An 11571-nucleotide genomic window follows, 5' to 3' on the forward strand; every position below is an offset into this window, starting at 1 on the left:
GCCCACTTAGTGAAGGCGACTCTTTTCACTAAGCTCCATCATCTTGTTGCAATCTCAACAGGTAGTGTGCAACTTCTCTATTCATTGTGAGCACATTTCAGAACAGAGAATTAAAAAACACAAAATTTGGGTAGTGCACGCACTTCCCTATTCATTCAAATCTTTAAGTTAAAATGGATACATGTAAATAACAATAGTAATAAACAAAGAGTTGAATTGATTTTAACAGCCGCAAGGCTATATCGGTCCAAACAATACCAAATGAGCCGGATATCCAACATATGCCTTCAGCAGAGTCATAAATAAGGTTAAACCAAAATATATACAGTACGTAGTTGCTACAGTAAACTAGAGACGGAACTACAGTTTCATAACTGGAAGCTTCCAACTCAGAACCGCTGGAAGTGAGGGGGCTACCCCAGAATCCGTAGCGCACAACCAAGACGAACTGGACCGTACAGTGTAGAACCCTCCGTTGCCATCTGCGTCCAACCAGGAAAAATAAGGTTGGGGCATCGTTTAGGCGCAGGGGTTTTAACGTAAAGATCCATTCCTTTCTGGGAGGGTTTTAACGTAAAGATTGCATGTCACCGTTGAATGGTAGAGATGATGTTGTCATTGATTTAGAGGGTTTTCAGGTAAAGATTGTATGTCATCGTTGAATGGTAGAGATGACGTTGTCATTGATATAGTTTTTAATTTTTCACTATTCATTTTCAATATATTATAATAATAAAATTATGTTTTAGTTAATAAAACTAATTTATAATATATTATAATAATAAAATTATATTTTAGTCAACAAAACTAATTTATAACTAACTTATAAGAAAATGTTTTTGGTAATGGTTTATAAGAATATTAATTTTTATATAAATAATTTTTAACTTATAAGAAAATGTTTTTGGTAATGGTTTATAAGAATATTAATTTTTATATAAATAATTTTTACAATTTTTATTTTAACTTTTAACAATACAAGCTCAAATTACTCTTAATATTTTACTAAAAAAATATTAAAAATTACATAAAATAGAAAATATAAAAATTACTCCACCATTATTTATAATTATTATTTTACCAAAAATATTGAAGTACAAGAATTACTCGACCATTATTTATAGTGGTTAGCTAATACCTTTCAAAAATTCAGTAATTAAGTCTCATAGAACCCTAACTATACAGCCTTTTATTAATCTTTATAGGATATTTTGACGCCTGTGATAAATACATCATGATAAGAAATGGCCCTGAGCTTAAATCGATTGCGGATCCCTGGAATATTCAGGAAATCCGCAATAGCTTCATATAAAGCTGCGTCCTGGCACATTTATTGTTGTTTTAATATTATTTCGATCTGGATCCTTCTCTCCAACCTTAGCCCCTTGAATATGGAATCTAACACCAACGCCGTACAAATGAAGATCGATGAGACTGGTTGGGTTTTTCAAATTAAGGAAAGTCTCGATGTATCACAAGAAGAACCAGAGGAGCTGTGTGCGTCAATGTTCAGTGTGCCGAGAGAATTATTGGCACTGAAGCCCGAAGCGTTCACTCCTCAAACCGTTTCCATCGGTCCCTATCACCACTGGAAATCGGAACTCTATGACCTGGAGCGCTACAAACTGACAATTGTTCGTCAATTTCAGAAAAGAATCAACGGACGCAAGTTTGAGGCCGTAGTTGTGGAGGAGTTTCAGAAGCTCGACTGGCAAATCCGAAGCTGCTATCACAAATTCATCGACTATAAGGATGAGACCTTGGCATGGCTCATGGCTCTGGACGCCGCCTTCCTTCTTGAATGTTTACAGTTTTATGTCAGAAACGTCGACAAATGCTCAGACGCGGACGTCAGGCCTCTGGGGCGGATCTTAGATCCGAGTGGAACCAGCGCTGCCCACAACTCTGTTCTCAGAGATGTCATGATGCTCGAAAATCAGTTGCCGCTCTTTCTATTGCAAAAGCTTTTGGAGTTGCAGTTGGATTCTAGAGCCAAGGCAGAGGAGAGGCTTGAAAACCTGCTGAGGCTTGTTTGCCAAGAATTATCGCCTTTCACCTTCAAGTTGCCCCAGGATTCGAAGCTCAGTAGAAACGAGAGAGGGCATATACTGGAGGTGCTGTACTACACTATCGTCCCGAGCGTTTCCAGCAATCAAAATCCAGATCCAAATGACCAGGAAGAACACGAGTCACCTGACACAGCAGGCATGTCAATCGTTACAGAACCCTTCAATTTGCTATGGAAGGCGATCTCCTCTTTAAACTTTCGCCCCATTCGATTTCTCAGGCAGTTGCAGCGGCGATCGCTGAACCTTCCTGTTCGGATTGCGTTTAAAAGAATTCTGTCACTTCGTGTCAAATCCGAGGAGAAAAAGGGAGAGGGAAGAGAATCCGCCGCTAAGATCATACCGCCCACCCGAGACGAACTGGCCATTCCGGCCGTGGGCGATTTATACTCTACGGGAGTTAAATTGGTTCCTACCAATGGAGACCTCACCACAATACAATTTGATCAGAAGACTGCCACGCTTTACCTCCCCAAAATAAAACTGGACAGCAACACAGAGGTAATCCTGAGAAATCTAGTGGCTTTTGAAGCTTCCATGGCCTCCGGTACCACGGTTTTCACACGATACACCATGTTGTTGAAAGGGATGATCGACAGCGAAGAAGATGTGAGATGGTTGAGAGAGAGCGGAATCATTTCCAACCATTTCCAGAGTGACGGAGAGGTCGTGAGCCTTTGGAATAGCATGGGTAGGTGCGTTCATCTCACAAAAGTTGAATTTCTAGACAAGGTTATAGAGGATATTAATACATATTATAATGGAAAGTGGAAAGTTGTGGTGATCAAGTTTGTAAAGGAACACATATACAGGTCATGGAAAATCCTGTCTCTCGTAGCTGCAGTGGTACTGTTGTTAAGCTCCATTAATTTAACACAAAAGTTACCTTGATTTATGGAGTTGCAGCTTTTCTTAACTTATGGAAACCAACTGCAGTAGTTTCCTTAAGTTAAGAAAATCAACTGCAATTACTAAATTAATAATTGGGAGCTACTAAAGTGGTCCATTACTTTGATCTCATCTCTGCCTTGATTTGTGGTTTTTCTAACACATAGCATTTAGAAGCTTGATGGAAGCTTAGCTATATGTTCATCTGTTTGGTCCCCAAGCTCCTATCTCAACCCCCTTCAGTTCTACACCATCTAGCTGAGATAGCAGAGCTCGGAAGTGCCTTCAGAATTTTGTGTTCTTTTCCTTTTGCTTGGACAGAAGCTGGAGTGCTGAAGAAGAAGCTTGTGGACTGTGGCCTGCATCAATACATCACCAATGGCTGGAGGTAACTCGTATCCCTGGGCATTAAGATTTAATGATTCTTTTAAGTTATTCCGCATATAGAAGAATCATTGTTGAAATTGAAGAATTTCTAACAGTTGGTATCAGAGCCCTTTTACCTCTGCCTTGCTGTGTGTTGGCCAAGAAACGAATTCTTATTTTTGGGGTTCCGGCTTTGTGCTATTTAGAAACCCGTGTTTTGCATGGAAAAACCCCGAGAACAAATGTCTTTGCATGTGATGGGCAAAAAGAAAACATTTTAATCTTTCATGACCATAAAACGACTCTGTCAAACAAATTTGCTATCGTGCTAAACGTTTCACAATTTTTTTTTTCCGGTCACAGTTACTCAGTGTCTCTGAAATTCCGTAAAGACCTTCACAGTGGGCTCTTTTATTCTTTTCAACTCCATTGTTAAGTGATAAACAGTATTCCTATCTGGTTGTTTTTATAATTTAGGCATTTTTTTTTCGAAAATGCTTAAATCCTTGAACCTACATCAAATTGAAAACAAAACAAGCCAAAATTTTACGTTCAATGGCTGGAGCCCAGGATCGTTTAGATCGATTATAGAAATAATGGTCGGGAACGGACAAATTTCGCTACACGTAGATGTGCGGGTTGCACTTACCCACGTGGAAGGCAAAAGCCCCACCCTAATATCTAATTCTCAATACTTCCTCAGTTAATCACATATCACCATACAGTGGCCACCATTTTGGAAGATTACACGGCATCTAGGCCCCTACTGATAATTTGGATGCTTCCTTTCCATATGGATTTTATTTATCACTGGGCATCTCTGTTTGAAGCTGTTATTCGAATTGGTGGATTCATTCTCTTCAAGCCCATTTTCACCGATAAGATGATTCATTGACCTGTAACGCTAAGCACTTTCACGCTGAATGTCAAGGTATATTTTGCTTACATTGCTGCCTTTCCATCTTTACAAATGAATACAAAGGATTATAGACAATTTTGGAAAGATTGAATCTCATTGAGTTGAATAAAATACATAAATCCGATAAACAAGATGGAAAGATAATCTTCTTTTCATAAGATGGAAAAACCATTTTTTTTATTATGATGGTTTCAAAGATATACTTGTAATTACGATTTTATATAAAGATATTACGTATAATTAAAGTATAATTACGTATTTTATATCTTTATAATTCAGGATCTTAAGCTTGAGCTTAAGTATAATTACTATACTTGTAATTACGATTTTATATAAAGATATTACGTATAATTAAAGTATAATTACGTATTTTATATCTTTATAATTCAGGATCTTAAGCTTGAGCTTAAGTATAATTACGATTTCATATCTTTATAATTCAGGAACTTAATCGTAATATAAAGTGTATATACAAGAGTAATCCTTGCGCTCTTTTTGTAGGGGTTTGGGAATATACAAAATCGAAATGTGCTTTCAGATCCGCGCTGACAAAAAATAGGGCATTTTGTGACCGAAATTAATTATGAAACCCTTTTGTCTTGCGTTTATTTATGGCTTTCATTTCATGATAACATAGGCAATGGAAAGTTGTTTTATAATTTAAAGAAGCACATAAGTCAGTCAGTTTTTCAAGTTCAAGATTATTCTATTTCTCAAAACTTTGATGCGACCTGGCGACTAGGTTATAATAAGGACAATAGTTGGACGTAGATCCATGTGGCCTAGCAGCCTTCACTATTGTTTTATTTACTGCGTTCATCAAAATTTATTAGAATATTTCTGCTGCATAATATTTTTATATTATATCCGAGAATGGGAACCTGGTAAATTGTCATGTGGTAGTTGGATTACGACCTTTTATGTTGGATTATTGTTAAAAAGTCGTTTTATAACACATGGCATTACTTTTGATGATATACCATATTGTATGGTTTGTCTCGTTTGGTTATATATATTTTGGTTATAACTTTGGTTATATATTTTGGTTATATAACTTTAGATGATTTTATAAATGTATATTTAAAGTAAATGGAAAGGTCAACATATGACTTGATTCATTCAAGAATATTCATGACATAAAGGCTCTTACCAAGGTTTCGGGCATGAACATGAAATGTTTGTGAAGTCTATTCTTTTTGATAAAAGTCATGTTAAAGGAAATAGTTTATGCATTCTTAAATATTTCAATATTTCAATATTTGAAATGGTTTAGTCTTTTGTTTCAAATTATTTCAAACTTGCAGTTTTTGCAAATTATTTAAAGAAATAATTTATAACTTTTTAGAGCCCATTTTGTAATTAATTTAAGAATCAGTCTTAAATAAATTATGGGACAGTTAGACTAAGGAATGTAAATTTGATTTTAATTCCATTTATCTTGTGAGCAAAATAGCTTGTTTGCTGGTCTATTATGTTGTTTTATAAACTCCGGGTTTAGTTTATAAATTGAACAATCAATTTGTAGTCATTTTCGGTAATGCTGACTGCTTTTGATTTTGCTGGAGAATTATTACAGTTTTATGGAGTTTATTAAAATGTCATTTTGACTTACTCCTTTCAGTAAACATTATTTTTCTCTCTGGTTAAGTTTTGTTTATGCAACAAAATAATGTCTAGTGATCCATATGATTTTAATTAATTAGAGAATAGCCACAACATCTTTAATTAAATAAAATTATATATTGATTGGCAAGATCACATAAAGATTATTTAGACATTAAATTGTAATTAATTACACTGAATATAATAAATTTTATCCCACAGGAATTTTTATTATATTTATGTGATTAATTAGGATAAAATTTCATAACCTACCCACAGGAGTTATGAATTAATAAGTTTTATCATAAAGTTTTATTGAATCTGCTTGAATTGAAAATTTAGCCCACAGGCAATTTTCATGTCATTTGATTCAATTCTTTTTAGCATGTTTTACATTGGTAAAACATGAAAGTTCATAAAGTTTTATTGAATCTGTTTGAATTGAAAATTTAGCCCACAAGCAATTTTCATGTCATTTGATTCAATTCTTTTTAGCATGTTTTACATTGGTAAAACATGAAAGTTCATAAAGTTTTATTGAATCTGTTTGAATTGAAAATTTAGCCCACAGGCAATTTTCATGTCATTTGATTCAATTCTTTTTAGCATGTTTTACATTGGTAAAACATGAAAGTTCATAAAGTTTTATTGAATCTGTTTGAATTGAAAATTTAGCCCACAGGCAATTTTCATGTCATTTGATTCAATTCTTTTTAGCATGTTTTACATTGGTAAAACATGAAAGTTCATAAAGTTTTATTGAATCTGTTTGAATTGAAAATTTAGCCCACAGGCAATTTTCATGTCATTTGATTCAATTCTTTTTAGCATATTTTACATTGGTAAAACATGAAAGTTCATAAAGTTTTATTGAATCTGTTTGAATTAAAAATTTAGCCCACAGGCAATTTTTATGTCATTTGATTCAATTCTTTTTTAGCATGTTTTACATTGGTAAAACATGAAAGTTCATAAAAGTTTTATTGAATCTGCTTGAATTGAAAATTTAGCCCACAGGCAATTTTCATGTCATTTGATTCAATTCTTTTTAGCATGTTTTACATTGGTAAAACGTGAAAGTTCATAAAGTTTTATTGAATCTGTTTGAATTGAAAATTTAGCCCACAGGCAATTTTCATGTCATTTGATTCAATTCTTTTTAGCATGTTTTACATTGGTAAAACATGAAAGTTTATTAAGCCTCAACATAAGCATGTGATTCTTTATTTTGATGCAGTAGTACAACCTGCAAATTTCTCTGAAATTCGTTCTGACATTCCCGAACTTGAGGAAGTAATCTCGTTTGTTTGTTGTGAATCTGATATGGTTAATGTTAATATTAACACATGGTGAATTGATTCTGGATCAACAATTCACATTTCGAATTCCTTGCAAAGGTTTGCAAAACCAAAGGAAGCCAGTGGGAAGTGAGCAAAGCATCTTATCAGGAAACAAGATGGGCTCGCATGTGGAAGCTATAGGAACATGTTATTTAACTTTAAGTAGTGGCTTTGTTTTGGAGTTAGAAAAGACCTGTTATGTTCCAAGTTTTTCTAGAAACTTGATCTCAGTTTCAAGGCTTGTACCTTTTGGATATTCCTTAAAATTTTCAGAAAAAAATCTTTCAGTCTATTCTATAAATCTGATTATGTTGGGAATGGTATTTTGTCTAATGGTCTTTGCTGCAAAACAATGTCACATATGATTCAATGCATGTTCACACTGGCACTAAAAGATAATGATTGATAACACTTCTTCATGAATAACACATCTTCATTGATTCCCCTCTAGTCATGGTGAGCAATTGGTTTGCAAGCTCAAGAAGTCATTGTATGGTTTAAAACAAGCATCCTCCCAATGGTATTTGAAATTCCATAATGTAATTTCTTCTTTTGGTTTTGTAGAAAACATTATGGATCAATGTATATACCTGAAGGTTAGTGGGAGTAAAATTTGTTTTCTTGTTTTATATGTGGATGACCTTTTGCTAGCAACCAATGATAAGGGTTTTCTACATGAGGTGAAACAATTCCTCTCTAAATTTTTTGATATGAAGGATATAGGTGAGGCATCTTATGTCATTGGCATTAAGATCCATAGAGACAGATTTCGAGGCATCTTGGGTCTGTCCCAGGAAACCTATATTAATAAAATTTTTGAGATATTTCAGATGAAGGATTGTTCACCAAGTGTAGCTCCCATTGTGAAGGGTGATAGGTTCAATTTGAACCAATGCCCGAAGAACGACTTAGAAATGGAACAAATGAAGAACATTCCATATGCTTCTGCTGTCGGAAGCCTAATGTAGGAATGTTGGGACGATGTCAGAGTGATCCAGGTTTAGACCACTGGAGAGCTGCAAAGAAAGTAATGAGGTACCTTCAAGGGACCAAAGACTACATGCTTATGTATATCCTGTTTGAGGCTGCTTTACATGGTGTATGGCTTAAGAATTTCATTTCTGGGCTTAGAATTATGGATTCTATATCTAAGCCATTGAGAATATATTGTGATAATTCAGCTGCTGGTTTTATGGCTAAAAAAGTGGGAGTCGAAATAAACACATCGACATTAAGTTTTTAGCTATAAGGGAACGCGTTAAAGAAAATAAAGTGGTCATTGAGCACGTTAGCACTGAGTTAATGATCAATGATCCTTTGATTAAGGGCATGCCACAGTTAATTTCAAGGATCATGTATTGAATATGGGACTTGGTTCCATTATGCAGTTTTTTCATTGTATGGACAATGTTAATGAAATTCTTAATTATTGTGATGTTTTTTCTCATATTATGTGCACCTTAAGTTGATTTGAGAAAATTCATTTAAGAAGGACCAAGAATAAACATAGGGTTTATTCATTAAGAAATTGTTGCCACATAAATTATAATAAGAATAAATGCATAGTAATACATGGAAGGTAATACTCGTCATTAGAGGACTTATCGCCATGATTCATGTATCTATTACTTAATACAGATTATCAATGGTTTTTAAGTTGAGACATTAAGTTTGGAAGTATGGACCAAGTGGGAGAATGTTAAGCTCCATTAATTTAACACAAAAGCTACCTTGATTTATGGAGTTGCAGCTTTTCTTAACTTATGGAAACCAACTGCAGTAGTTTCCTTAAGTTAAGAAAATCAACTGCAATTACTAAATTAATAATTGGGAGCTACTAAAGTGGTCCATTACTTTGATCTCATCTCTCCCTTGATTTGTGGTTTTTCTAACACATAGCATTTAGAAGCTTGATGGAAGCTTAGCTATATGTTCATCTGTTTGGTCCCCAAGCTCCTATCTCAACCCCCTTCAGTTCTACACCATCTAGCTGAGATAGCAGAGCTCGGAAGTGCCTTCAGAATTTTGTGTTCTTTTCCTTTTGCTTGGACAGAAGCTGGAGTGCTGAAGAAGAAGCTTGTGGACTGTGGCCTGCATCAATACATCACCAATGGCTGGAGGTAACTCGTATCCCTGGGCATAAAGATTTAATGATTCTTTTAAGTTATTCCGCATATAGAAGAATCATTGTTGAAATTGAAGAATTTCTAACAGCTGTTGGTAGTCACTTGCTTGCAGTGATACTGTTGGTAGTCACTTGCTTGCAGGCCTTCTGCTCTGTGTATGACGGCAACCAATAAATCCCATGCTATAGGGCTTTTATTAGTCTTTAAGAGTATTGTTTTCTCTGCAGGGTCAGTTTGAAGTACACCTCTGCATCTGTGGAATATTATGCATGTGGACTTCCGTTTTTTTGTTTGTTGGCAAAAAAATAACGCGACCAAATTATTTCCGGTGACTGCTCCATGACCATACAATACCCACGAGAACACGGCTCATGGCTATAGCATACATGATACTGCCCATAAATACCAAGGTATACAATACAATATTCGCATTAATGACAGGTTAATTTGAAATTTGATTTTGAATTTATTTACCCGCTCATTCGATGTTCGAATTTGAATTTATCTACCCGCTCAACCGATGTTCTTAGCAGCTACTGCAAGGAGAACATGTTGTTTATAATCTACACAGAAAGTTTCTTCGGCATCTGCGTGTCTTTTTAAAGCACTCGGCACTCTGGTTTCTCATTTTTACGATAATAGCGGTTATGAATTCTAACGCTGTTCATGAGAAGGTGTTGAAGCTTCTGTGTGGACTCCAACGAATTCTAAGGCGGATAGCCAGACCGTCTATTGGTTGCCCAGGCGGATAGCCAGACCGTCTCGCCAGTGGAATCGATCTCGGGTCTGAGTCTTTTGATGTTGAAAGGCGTGTTGACTATCGTGATGGCGAATCCGGTTCGTTTGGCAAGCAGCGTTGCGAGCTCCAGGAAGGGGATTATGTGGCCTTGAGCCATGAACGGGAACATCACCAAATGGTGCTTCAACTCTCTGTTCGTGCTTCTGGTCAAATTCTCAGCAGGGGAAGGCGTGGCAAAGTCCATTGCAGGTAGGAGATAGAGGAAGGAAAATAGAATCCGTCGGCTGTGCAGGCAGGTGGGAGAGCTTGCAGCTCCTGCTCAATTATTAAAATCCACAAACGCGACGGAGTGCCAGGAAAGAAATCATAGTTGAGCGAAACGGTAAGGTCGTCACCAGAGTTTGTGGTTGGGCAAATAACAGGTACCACACAGAGAGTAACAGCTCTCTCATCAACGCGGGCGGCAGAAGGCGTTTATTCAGTCGGTGGCCCCTCAGAGTTTCGTCGTCTCCTAGTATTGGATCTTGAGCCTGTAGTCTTACGTTACACATTATTTTCTTTCTATTACACTTCAAACTTCTGGCTCTCACTTGAAATTATCCAGCAATAACCGACATTTCAAGTTTGGTAAATTTTTAAGTCTTTTGGTGGACTAAAGCTTTTCTTCTCCGCTAATTTATGGGGATTATCATAATAATGCATTCATTCATGGTCCAGATTAACTTTCTTTATTATTCTTAACACTTATTTTATTTAATATAAAATAATAAATATGGAAGGTCATTTCTAGTAGAAAACTCTAACTTTCTTTATCATTCTTAACCATTTTTAATTATACAAAATATAAAAGTGTGGAAGCTCAATTGTAATAGAAGACGTTCTCTATGTTTATTGTTCTAAACTCTTTTTAATATATATATATATATATATATATATGTATTTATATTATTGTTATTTGTAATTTTAAGTTATTATTTTAATTTATAATAAAAAATTGCAATAACTTTAGGTGTCTTCTAATGGTTTTAATTCACATCACCAATTTTTTTTATATCTAAATTATATGATTAAACTTTGTTTAAATTAATTTTTTATAAAGTTTGATTAAAAATTTACCATGCCATTTGTTAATTGACACTTATGAGGATTAACGAGAATGAGAAGACTACAAAACGTTACACATACACTTGTCATGGTAGTGGAAATGTGTATTTTGGAATAAGTTGTCGTGGTAGTGAAAATGTGTATTTTGGAATAAGATGATTATCAGTTTCAAAACATTGATAACCCGTGTCCAATTCCAAATAACAGAGGTCAGTTTCATTAGCGTGTCCATCAATTTCACCCCTTCATTATGTTTTATCTACTAGAGCTTAGCTCAAACCCCAATCAATCAAAATCCAAATTCTCTTTGCTATTAAACAGCAAGGTATTTTTTCCATGTGAGAAATTTGAAAATATGAACACTCACTTTTGTAGAGTAAAAAAGATTATATGAAACCCTGAATTAAAATATCATCAACCT

The 11571-nt window shown here is 35.1% G+C and overlaps 1 pseudogene; it reads left to right on the forward strand.

Annotated features, from left to right (window-relative positions):
* Window positions 1–1391: 1391 nt before the first annotated feature.
* LOC149193128 (putative UPF0481 protein At3g02645 pseudogene) lies at window positions 1392–10574 on the forward strand (annotated as a pseudogene).
* Window positions 10575–11571: the final 997 nt, after the last annotated feature.

The sequence above is a fragment of the Pinus tabuliformis genome, chromosome 2_2 (genome assembly GCF_031772625.1).
Source record: "Pinus tabuliformis cultivar Carrire ecotype Pingquan chromosome 2_2, CPIR1, whole genome shotgun sequence".
Taxonomy (NCBI): domain Eukaryota; kingdom Viridiplantae; phylum Streptophyta; class Pinopsida; order Pinales; family Pinaceae; genus Pinus; species Pinus tabuliformis.